Source organism: Nothoprocta perdicaria, unplaced genomic scaffold (genome assembly GCF_003342845.1).
Source record: "Nothoprocta perdicaria isolate Ctin4 unplaced genomic scaffold, notPer1 scaffold_24, whole genome shotgun sequence".
NCBI classification, from domain to species: domain Eukaryota; kingdom Metazoa; phylum Chordata; class Aves; order Tinamiformes; family Tinamidae; genus Nothoprocta; species Nothoprocta perdicaria.
The window spans coordinates 861,904-872,655 of NW_020455466.1; positions in this window are offsets into that span (position 1 = coordinate 861,904).

A 10,752-nucleotide genomic window follows, 5' to 3' on the forward strand; every position below is an offset into this window, starting at 1 on the left:
AGCCGTGCCCGGCGAGACCGTGGCGCGGCGGGGGCCGCCACGCGCCCGGCGCGCGCCCGCACGGCCAACAAGTTGCCTCGGTGTAGACTGTTGACCTGACGCACGGCGCCAGGCCGCCCCGCGAGCAGACGCTGCACGGTGCTCCTTCACGGGGGACCGCTGCAAAATGGCCCCTCGTCCCGCAGCGGGAAGGGTGGGATAAAACCAGGACAGCAGTGGCAGGGGAGCGTCTCTTCCTCTGCACTGGGCATCAAGGTCAACCAGGGCCCGTGCTTGGCCCATACAAGTTAAGCTAGAGTTCATCGCATCCACGCACTCAACCCACACATGGGCTCGACTAATTTTCGATCAAGTYGACTGCTTTTTGTTTTTTGATGATGAAGTCTTTCAAAAACGTTTTTTGAAAGCCAAGAAATTCCCCAACGTTCCACTTCAATAAACAAGTTTTGGGCCATTGTCCAGCAGGTATCAATCCAGAAAATACTGACCGTTTGTGTTCTTTGGATGATATATATAGAGGGAACTGGAAAATGCTCTTGGAGAGTTGGCTTACCTCTCCTGTGCAACAAAGAGATAACATCTTCAAGGTCAACATTCTTCTAGATGGCTGAAATTCTGGACCGCCACAGACGTCATTTGCTCAAATAAAATATCTGGCAGCTTTCAAAAGAAACTAACTTAAGGGCAGAACTGAACTTTCTTTAAAGCATTGCTTGAGGTCTTCAAAGGATGGGCTTAGTTTAAGTGGTGAAAAAGAGTACAGACACAGCTCCTAGAGACAGGAAGAAGACCACTGACAGAACGACAGACCTAGGGAAGAAATCGGGACCGTCAAATCTAGCACCATGTGGCTGCCTTCCATCTGACCAGAAGGCCAACGCTTAATCACAGGTTCTGTGATGTGGTCTAAGCCTGCTAGAGCTCTATTTAGCATACTCAGCCATCCTTTGCTGTAGTCATCCTTTGAAGGACAACCTTTTGAAGTAATTTGTACTCATGTCTTGGCAAAGAGATGCCAGCGGTTGTTGCTGAAGATGTTGATTTTTTGGGAGGTGGAAGAGCAGAGAATGGGAAGTTCATCTTAAACGTCTTAAAGATTGTCAGAATTGATTAGTAATTTTTAATGTTTTCTTATACCTTCCATATTTCATCTTCTCTTTAAGAAGGAGTTTTTCGCTTTCATGCCTTTCTTGCTTGCACTGCCATTAGTTCTTCTGCGTCTCCTGTTCTAGCCTTTTGTACTTGTTGCTTTTATAAAGCTCCGGGTGAATCAACCATGCTGTTTGAGAACAGCAGGCAATGAGTACTATGGTTCAAGCCACTGAGAGGAAGCAAACTAAGTTTCTCAATAGCTTGTGATCACCTTGCTTATACTAGAGAAAAACAAAATAAACAAACAAAAAAAGCTTGTCTATTTGTCTAGAGTCCACATGGTGAGATGTGCAGATCGCCCATTGTGTCATCTTTGTTAAAGTGTTYCACACCTTCCTCATTGAGGAAGGACATGTACATTTGTTAGCAACTTTTTAGGTTTTAAAACTAACCATGGTAAGCATGTTATAATGGCTTTAGYGACACTGCATATCAGTGCTTCAGGTGGAGAGATTGTGCGGAATACAGTAATGGAGCAGTCAAGGAAAAGTGAAAAGCCTGGCCAGGTKGAATTCTGATAGTGACAACAAATATATACAGGGATGCTGGAGGTAGATTTGGTTAATCCAGTACTGGTAGGGATTGGACAGCGTCAACCATGCAGGAGGATGTTTTTATGCCATTCGGAGCGTAAGGTTTGGAGTAATGGCAGCAGTTCTTCCCCGGGACTGCCTGTAGTGGCAGTCCTCATACAGTCAGGAAGCCAGTCTCCTCTTTAGCAGAATGAAGAATGTTCCAGTTCAAGGATGAGGCAAAAGTCATGGAATTAAGTCCTCTCAAAAGGTCAGCTCCTTTTGATTTCACTGTGTGCCACTGTAATGTCTATAGCTATTTTCATAGCTGGTGGCATAGCTGATTTGGAATACTTATTATGGTAGGCCAGAGCTGGCCAGGAGTTTATAGTATTGAAAATATCACAGAAATTCGTGTTAGATAGGACGGATCTACATCTCCAGGGCAGGCTGTAAAAAGGTATCATGGCCATATTTGATATGCAGAGATTTATCTACATACAAGATCATAATTCTTGATATTAAGATACAGAACAGTAAGTAATTTCATATAGAGGTTAATTATAAACTTGCCTGAATTTTTCACTCATATTTTGCTCCTATCCTCATCTGTCTTCATTCTAACTCCTATGATGCTCATCCTTCTACTCTGAAACTTCAGCTTCTCTTCCTTTCCCCACCTCTTCTTCTCTTTTTCATTTTTTTTTCACTTAAATGATCTGAGCTACTACTATTAAAATGAGCAAACAAAAAGAAATGCTGGGAAAAAAACACTTTTTGCAAGCTGTATCTATACTTTCAATGCAGAACTGAGAACTATGTTTCTCAGTTTGTACTGGGTGCAATTGAAATTGAGGTCATTTCAGGGAGAAAGTGGGTTTTGGTTCTGTGACAGAAGGAGAAAAGAATATCCTGAAGGAATGACTATTAAACATGATTCTTAAAATGGAAAGCTAAAAGAGAGAATCTCCTTATTCTCTAAACATATTTTTTTGCTGACCTGCAGAACATTGACTTTTGCGCTGCATCAATACGGTAACATAATCAGATACAAATAACTGGAAAAAAATAGAATGATAATCACACATATATTCTTGTTATTTTTGTTGACTGACATCATTGTATCTTGCTCTTTATAGGCAGGGATATAACTTCCTTCCACCAAATTGCCCAAAATGAGCATCCCAAAGAATGCTAATGTAGCATACTCTATAATAATGTTTTGTGTATATATACATATATATATATATATATATATTTTTTTTTCTTTTCTTCCAGGACGACTGTTCCTAATTGCTACTGATTTTTTTTTTTAATCTTCCTTGTCATGGAGAAGGATCGTTACCAGAACACCAAGCAATTCACTTTCTGTTTCCTTGTTTCAGTTTCAACTGTAGTGTTAATGTAATAATGTAATTTGGGTTTGTTTTTGTACATTCATTTTTTCTTCACAATCTGTCCATGAAGTGAGTTTGCATCTATTGTTTGTTCACATGTGGAGGAACTGAGACATGAATTAGAGTCAAAACTACCTCCTGGTTTCTGGTGGATCCTCTTGTGATTATCTTGTGGAATCATGTTACTCTTCCTCTCAGCTCACCCACTGATAACCAGCAGTGTTTAGGTGCTTGCATCCACATCAGAGATGAATAGTTTTAGCTGCTTCCTGATCTCCTTCAATCTATTTAAACAACTGGTGCTCTCCTACCACTGGAATGTCGCTTTCCTTGTCTTGGTGAAGAACTAGTTTACAAAACAAGAACACAAAATCCTAGCTTAAGAGTTGGGTTGAGGTGGCAGCATGGAATGAAACTGCAGGATAACTTTATCCTTGTAAAACACTTTAAATAGTTAAACACTTAAACCATAAGAGTTTGAGAATGTCCTCTTAAATATTTTAAAAGAGATATCTTGAGCTAAGAGAACAGTAGGTTGAGAGCTGATAGTTTTAAGCTCTATATCTGAGAGTGCCCCATGCTTTGCTCTCCTGTAGAGTCTGTAATTTACCTTCTCAAGGCGAAAGGCAGCTTTCGAGTCAGTCCCTATGTGGAGAATGTAGACAACTAAAACYGTGAGCTTTCATAGATATTGCACCAAAACCATGAGCTTCCATAAAGACTGCAGCTTTTTCATGAAGCAGGTGTTCCTGTAGACCTTTCATAGGACACGTGGATGTTTATTCACACAGGACTTTCTGGTTATGAATATAATAATTAAATTTAAAAAAGCTCCAGGAACTCTTCTCCACATGACATATCAAGCGTTTTCAAAATCCTATGACCAGTGTTGTCAAGTGAAAAGAGCAGTAATCTGGGTGGTAAAAACTTTTTTTTTTTTTTTTTCCCTGATAAGGACATTTGTGAATATTGGGGAATAGTACGTTATTTTCCGTGGTAACTGTAGAAAGCCCAAGAACCATTGTTTTTTCTTTTGTGGGAACATTAAAAGGTCTGACCATCTTTTTTTCCTTAAATAACTTAATAAGAAAAAAACAAAAAAAATGGAGATAAAAGCAATAAAAAATGCATCATTAATAAAGAATTTGAACTTTTGACCTAACAGTTACTCTAACGGTTACAGATACTCTGCAGATCTGAAATGGACCAAAGACTCCCAAGTCTTTCTTTCAATTTCAGGATGTAACCCTGTATTTTTCTGTGACTAGAAGGTAATTTTACTTTAACAAGGTAATCTCTGAATATCAAATGGTAGAGTGATACCTATAGTTGCGAACAGAATGCTACAGATGGAGATCTTTTCTTTCCTTCAGCTAGAGAAATGCAGCATCTCTTGTGAAGGAAGCGATGAGAGACCATCTATGGGATCATCTCCTGAGGTGGGATCACCAGGTTCAGCGCCTGCCTCTTGGAATTCAACAGGTCCTTCAGCTCCCTCTTAGTGCTGGGAGCACAGATCTGGGTACATGGGAATAGTGCTTGATTTTCCTAGAGTGTCTACAGCGACGTTTTCTTCATAGAGGATTAAATTCACACTTTCTGTYATCGTCATAAAAGGCAGTTATCTGATCCATTGTAGCGCAATTCTTGTTCTCCTTGTGCCTCCTGTCGAATGTTMAACTCATAAGAACGTTAGGGTAATCAGTTAGGCATGATGCTTGAAACACTCTTTTTGTGAAAACTCTGCAAAACATTCGTGTTTCCTCTTCCTGTGTTTTAGCAGAGGAAGGGAAAAGTAAAATGTCAAGTTAATCCTGGCTTGATTTAGCATCAGACTGCAACTTTGACTGCGCATTCAAGATAGTCTGAATGAATTCAATATAGTCTGAATGAGGGCAACATTAACTTCTGTAAAGGAACGGATGCAAAGGATGAGGAAACTCTCTTAGGGGAATTCATGTATTTTCTTGGAGGTGGATCCTCAACCTCTTCTGGGAAAAGTGTGTTCCTGTCAGTATACAACATAAGAAAAGTGTGACAAAATGGAAGAGGAAGTGGTCTGAATGCCTTCCATTTCATTTCCCTGTCTTTCTCTGAAGTTCTCCATAGGGGATACTGATCTGATGGTCCACAGATAAATTAAAGCTGTGAGCATGGCTTTTTACAATAATTGTGGCTGCAATAGATATCGAAATTGTTATGGCTTCTTTAGATTTATTCAGCATTACCATTGGAAATGAAACGTATTTCCTAGACCATGAAGATATGACTTCTTAGCATAAAATTAATTAATTTAAACATCATGACCACTTTTCCTTACAGATGGATTTTTTCTTTTTCTTTTTTTCTTATTTTTTATGGACCTAAAATTGCAAATCCATCTTTTTCATCTTTGCCTCTCTAGCAGAAGCTGGCACATGCAGTCAGTAGCCTTGTTCTCTAGACTGGCAGCACTGGAACAAAGGCCTCATTCCAGAAGTTTTTCTGTATTAGGATAGGCTGAATTCTACTGGATTTACTCTGCTAATTTGTAGCTGAGTATTTTTTGGTATCATTATTCATATTTTGCTATTAGTAGACAAGGGAAATTCACTATTAAACACTTCACTAGGTGAAGGTGTTTAATAAAACCACTAGGTGGTTTTTCCACCTAGTCTCCAAGTCATGTTTGACTGGATTCATTGTTTTACCGTAAGAAGATAGTATATCTTACTATTGTATGGATACACTTCTACCCGTTTCCTACAGCAATGCAAAGGGAATGATGTTTCCTCTAGAAGGTCAAGCATTGACATAGACACAATGTCGAATCAAACTGACAAACTAAGCCCCAACCAAATTGAAATTGTATATCTGGCTGACTGAAATTTCCAAATTGATCGCCGCCTTGGTTTGGAAGAGTCTCCTACAATTAAGTTCACTGCATCTACCTTTTACAGTCTTACCTTTAGATCATGGTGAAACAATAAGTAAAAGAAGCAAGAAAAGGAGATATGAGAATACTCCTGTGAGTGCTTCTTCAGAGAGTCAAGCTGTTGTCAAGCTGTACTGTTGGCAAATCGCGAGAATGAGAAGCTGCAAAAGCTATTCCGAGTAGAACATATTTTTTCCTGAACGCTGTTCTGGGGGAAAAAAAAAAAAAAGGGAAAAAAAAAAAGTGTCTTTTTAGGTGTAATATTCTCTCAAAGAATTTATCCAGAGGCATATATCCCACCTGGAAAATGGTAGTCAACTGGTTCAAGCTTGGTAAAGGTAACAACGTCGAAGTGTGAAGCAACATTAACTATAAGCAGTACTATCTGGATTGCCTATAATAAAAGCACTATAGCATAATATGTAAATGCATTCCCCGAAAGTACAATCCCAGATCAGGACAGGCATGCATAAACACCACRTGATACAAAGATTTTTATAAAATGAGTATGGGATGATTCCATTACTAACATTTAGCAAAGTTACGAGTTAGTTACATCGGTCATCCTGAAAGAGCGCACAAGACAACATCTTTRTGTAGCACATCATGGCATTGTGTGTTTTCAGTGTAATACATATATCAGACAGGAACTGTCTAAGAGTATTTTTGAAAATTCATAAAACAATATTGCAATTGTTATGTATATCCATTGTACCTATAATGGATTGCCTAAATAAGCGAAGTACGATAGTTCAAGGTTCAATAGAGATGAAGACTTAAGAGTAATTCATGTAAAAGACCTCAGAACTATGAAAAATTATTTCTGTATAGGGAAGCACTCTTAAAGTACAGTACAAGRTTTTCTACAGTTGCAAAGGCAGTGACAGTTTCCAAGGGAATAAACTTCTTACTCAAACCTCTGCAGAATGGCTGGGCAAAAAAAAAAGTCAACCATCAAAAATATATCACAAAATATGTTACAAATCAGTTGTATTTATACTAAAATATCCAAGCATGTCCAGAGCAGAGCGTGGTGACTGCTCAYCTTCTTGGCTCTATTCAGAGACTCTGCCATGTGGAACATGTCAAGGAAGCTGCAGGTGACGTCGCAGGTGACGTTGCTGCTTGTGAATGAAACTGGGGAAGGCCGAGAGCTCCAGGCCTGCCTCCAAGTGCATTCATTGCATCGGTTGTGCTTAAGTGTATTTGGAACATACGGAAGAGCATCATTAAGGACTGATGCTAAACACATTTTTATGCTTGAAAGCAGAAACAACGTCCTCTGTGGATGAAATCGTCATGCCACCGAAGTGATAAAAATCTCATGGACTTAAAAGTGTGAAAGTTTTATGAAGAGCCTTTTAAAAGTCAACAGATATTTTTTCTCAAAAAAATATCAATTCTTGGGCAGAAAGTATACATGTATTGAAGGAGTAATAAACTCAAAAGGATGATTCTATTTCAGAGAGCTGTAAGTCTGGCAGTAGGCACTGGAATCAGCATCATGTTGTTTTCGGTGTTACAGGACAGGCTTCACCTCTGGCCCCTCTCAGGCTTGTTTGATCCCGGGCTTCTGTTTGTGTGGAATCCTGCTCTTTTACTTTTAGTGAGGAGGCAAGCACTATCTTGTATATACCAATGCTTATCGTCTTGCTGATCTGACTGGTTTCAGGCACCTGTTTTTCTTTTAAAACTGACAAACAGTCCTCTTAAAATTGGGCAGCTTTATTTAGCAGTTGGACTAAAGCATGAGAGAAAAGCGGGTTTTAGAAACACCGGAGCGGCTAATCACCTATTTAGTCGCAGTTTGATTAAGGTCCAGCTGGAACCACTCCACTCCATGGGGAATAGCCCAGTCATGCCCATAGTCATCAAATGGCTTCTCACCATTCCCCTCCTCCATTTCCTCTCCAAGGACGCGCAGCCAACTCCAAAGGCATCTCAGCTCAGAAGCCCTGACTTACTTGAGTGAGTTTAGGAAACAGCGGGGATTTTAATGGAAGTAGAAGTCTGTTGTGGGGATACCCTCATGCCCCGGAGGCTAACCCAGGTGTTCAGATGTGTGTGCCAGGCACCAGGCTGACCAGGCAGGGAAGAGGCKCTTCAGGTCTTGAAAGGCAAAGGCACCCACTTCCTCGCGTGCAGTACGGGAACAGCACGGTAAGGACAGATCTAAACACAGCATGAAAAGATATTCAAGGGCACACCCACATTTGTCACATTCCTATTGCATTGTGTAAGAAGAAAACAATATCTGGCAAAAACAAAATAAACAGGGGCACATCAATGAAACAGAAAAGCGGTTAAAATAGTTTCAGATTTATCCGTTATTCCGAGGCTTGTTAAAATGTGTGTTCAGTGTTATCAAGAAATGTCATGCCAGGAAATACAATGCTGCAAGTTATTGTTACTTATAAGTAATATGTAAGTAATATGCTTACAGACTTACAGTTGAAGAGAAAAATGGCTATACGTCCTCAATAGAGATGAAACAATGTAATAGCTGTTGAAGATAAATACATGTATTTTGAAAGCCCTCTTTCCACCTTCTTGTTTATTCTGTTACATAGAAACCTTTGCTAGCTTTCATCATGGTAATTTTTCAGTAACATGAAAGACAACCACATTCCTGATGATGAAAATGTAACGCCGAGCCGGATAAGGTAGTTCAGGTTTATTTTCTCTCCACCTGCTTGAGGAGAGTTTTCACACATGTCAGCTCACTCGGAATCTCAGGAGATGTAGGGAGTTTATGTAGGTGAAGGTTAATTGTCCATTCCCTAGGCTACTCCTGACACATTGGAAAATACTCAGAAACACGGTGTGCGTATCTGAAGGGATTCTTGAGTGCGAGGAACTGCCCAAGAGAGGTAAGAATTTTATTTCCTATTTTGGGGGGCACTAAAGAAAAAATTTACTGTTTCATCAGGAGAATATAAATCTTTACTTAAAGACACCTTGCACACACGCAGACTTTCCCTGCTTTTCCCCTCCACTAAAAATAGTCTTCAGCTTGTAAAATAATGCCCTGCTGATTCAGGCTTGCTCAAGAAATGCAATCTATATTTAAATATTGATGGGTAATTAGAAATAAAAACAAAAAGTCACCACATGGATATTATTCCCCCAAACCACCCCTTTTCTGAAGAGAAGGATAACAATTCTTTTCCTCTAGGGAATCCTTAGTTCTATCTGTTAAGTGGTCATTGATGTAAAGATTAGAAATATATTAAAATCTTTGGTTTTCCATTAACCAGTAACCAAGTAGCAATAAGATTTATTTTTGATTATTCAAGTTATGACAGATAACAGAAACTCTGTTCTGACAGATCAGAAACTCTGATTGATGATACAACTTGTCATTTCCTGGAGTGTTTATTTTTTCTTTTCTTTCTCACTTTGTCTTGCTTGGTACTAATCCCAAGTTCCTGCCATTTGTAAAACAAACCCTGTAATCTAGATTTGTTATCTTAGTTTAAATTTGCTCTCGTCTATTTTCTCMTACATGCTACAGGATCAAGTGAGTGATTCCTACAGCTTTTCAAATATTGCTTCTTTGCCTGTTGTCAGCTGTAATGAGAGATGATTTTAAAAGATCTTTTCATTCCAAAGTGAAATTCCTATTTTTTGATTCTATATGTATCTTCTTCCAGCTTGGATTTGGTAGATAAAAAATTCAGATAGTTTTTTCCTATTCACTTTAGAGAGTGATATCTTAGATAGGAAGTGACAGTGGTTTTGATCTCAGGAACATAATCCATTAAATTCTGGAGCAACTCAGTTACTCTTCAGGATTCACTACCAATGCCTTGGACGCMCACACTGCTGCTGCATTAGATGATTTTTCTCAGAAAGCTTATTTTAGTTTAGTTTAATTTATGGCTGTGAGTAGGTCAGAGGACATATGTTGTACTTYTTACCAACCTGAAGAAGTCATCATTAAGAAATCTCAATCAATTGAAGTCTGGGATAGACCAAATGTTACTAAGACTCCTTTCACACTGGCTCTTATGTATTTTTGCTATCTGCACAGTGAGCTGAGAAATATGAACTCAAGATTTCTATCACTGTCCATACTGTCAAGGTCTTATATATTTATGCCCAATAGCTTTAGCATTTCTGATTCTCAAAGGGTGAATAATATCAAATTTTCTCTTTAGAAACTTACTCTTGATTTTTCTTTTCCCTTTAGACATCACCTACAAATGAAGGTGACCTAGGAGTAWGTTTGGTGACATTTTCAAGGTATGTCACCACATAAAACACAGCATTCCAGAAAATACTGTCACTTGACCAAAACATCCATATAAATTGATACTTCCCCTGAAACCTTCGCTAACACGATATGTGATATTGGAGATACAGGAGTAACTGCAGAATGTGCTGCTGAATTAGAGTTCAAGCTGTCTTTCAAGTGTGTCAGTCAAGTACTTTTTCATTATTATTATTATTTATTATGTGGATACTTACTCTCCTAGAGTGATTGCTCTAGTGGTTGAAACCATCATGTAAAACTTACCAACATTTACAGGCATTTGCACTATCATTTCAGTGGACCTCAAGCAATGCTGACAACCTGTCCCTGTCTGTGTTCATCCTCCTCCTTTCACAGCCAAGTCCAGCTCTTGCCTGAGCACTTTACGACTTCTGCAGGATTATTTCAGCTGAGTTCTCGGTATAAGCTTCTGTAAAGACAATTTGGAGGATGTTCTTGTGATCAATATATATGATGTTGCTGTATCCTTTAATGCGTACTCTCCCACAAAATAAGCATATT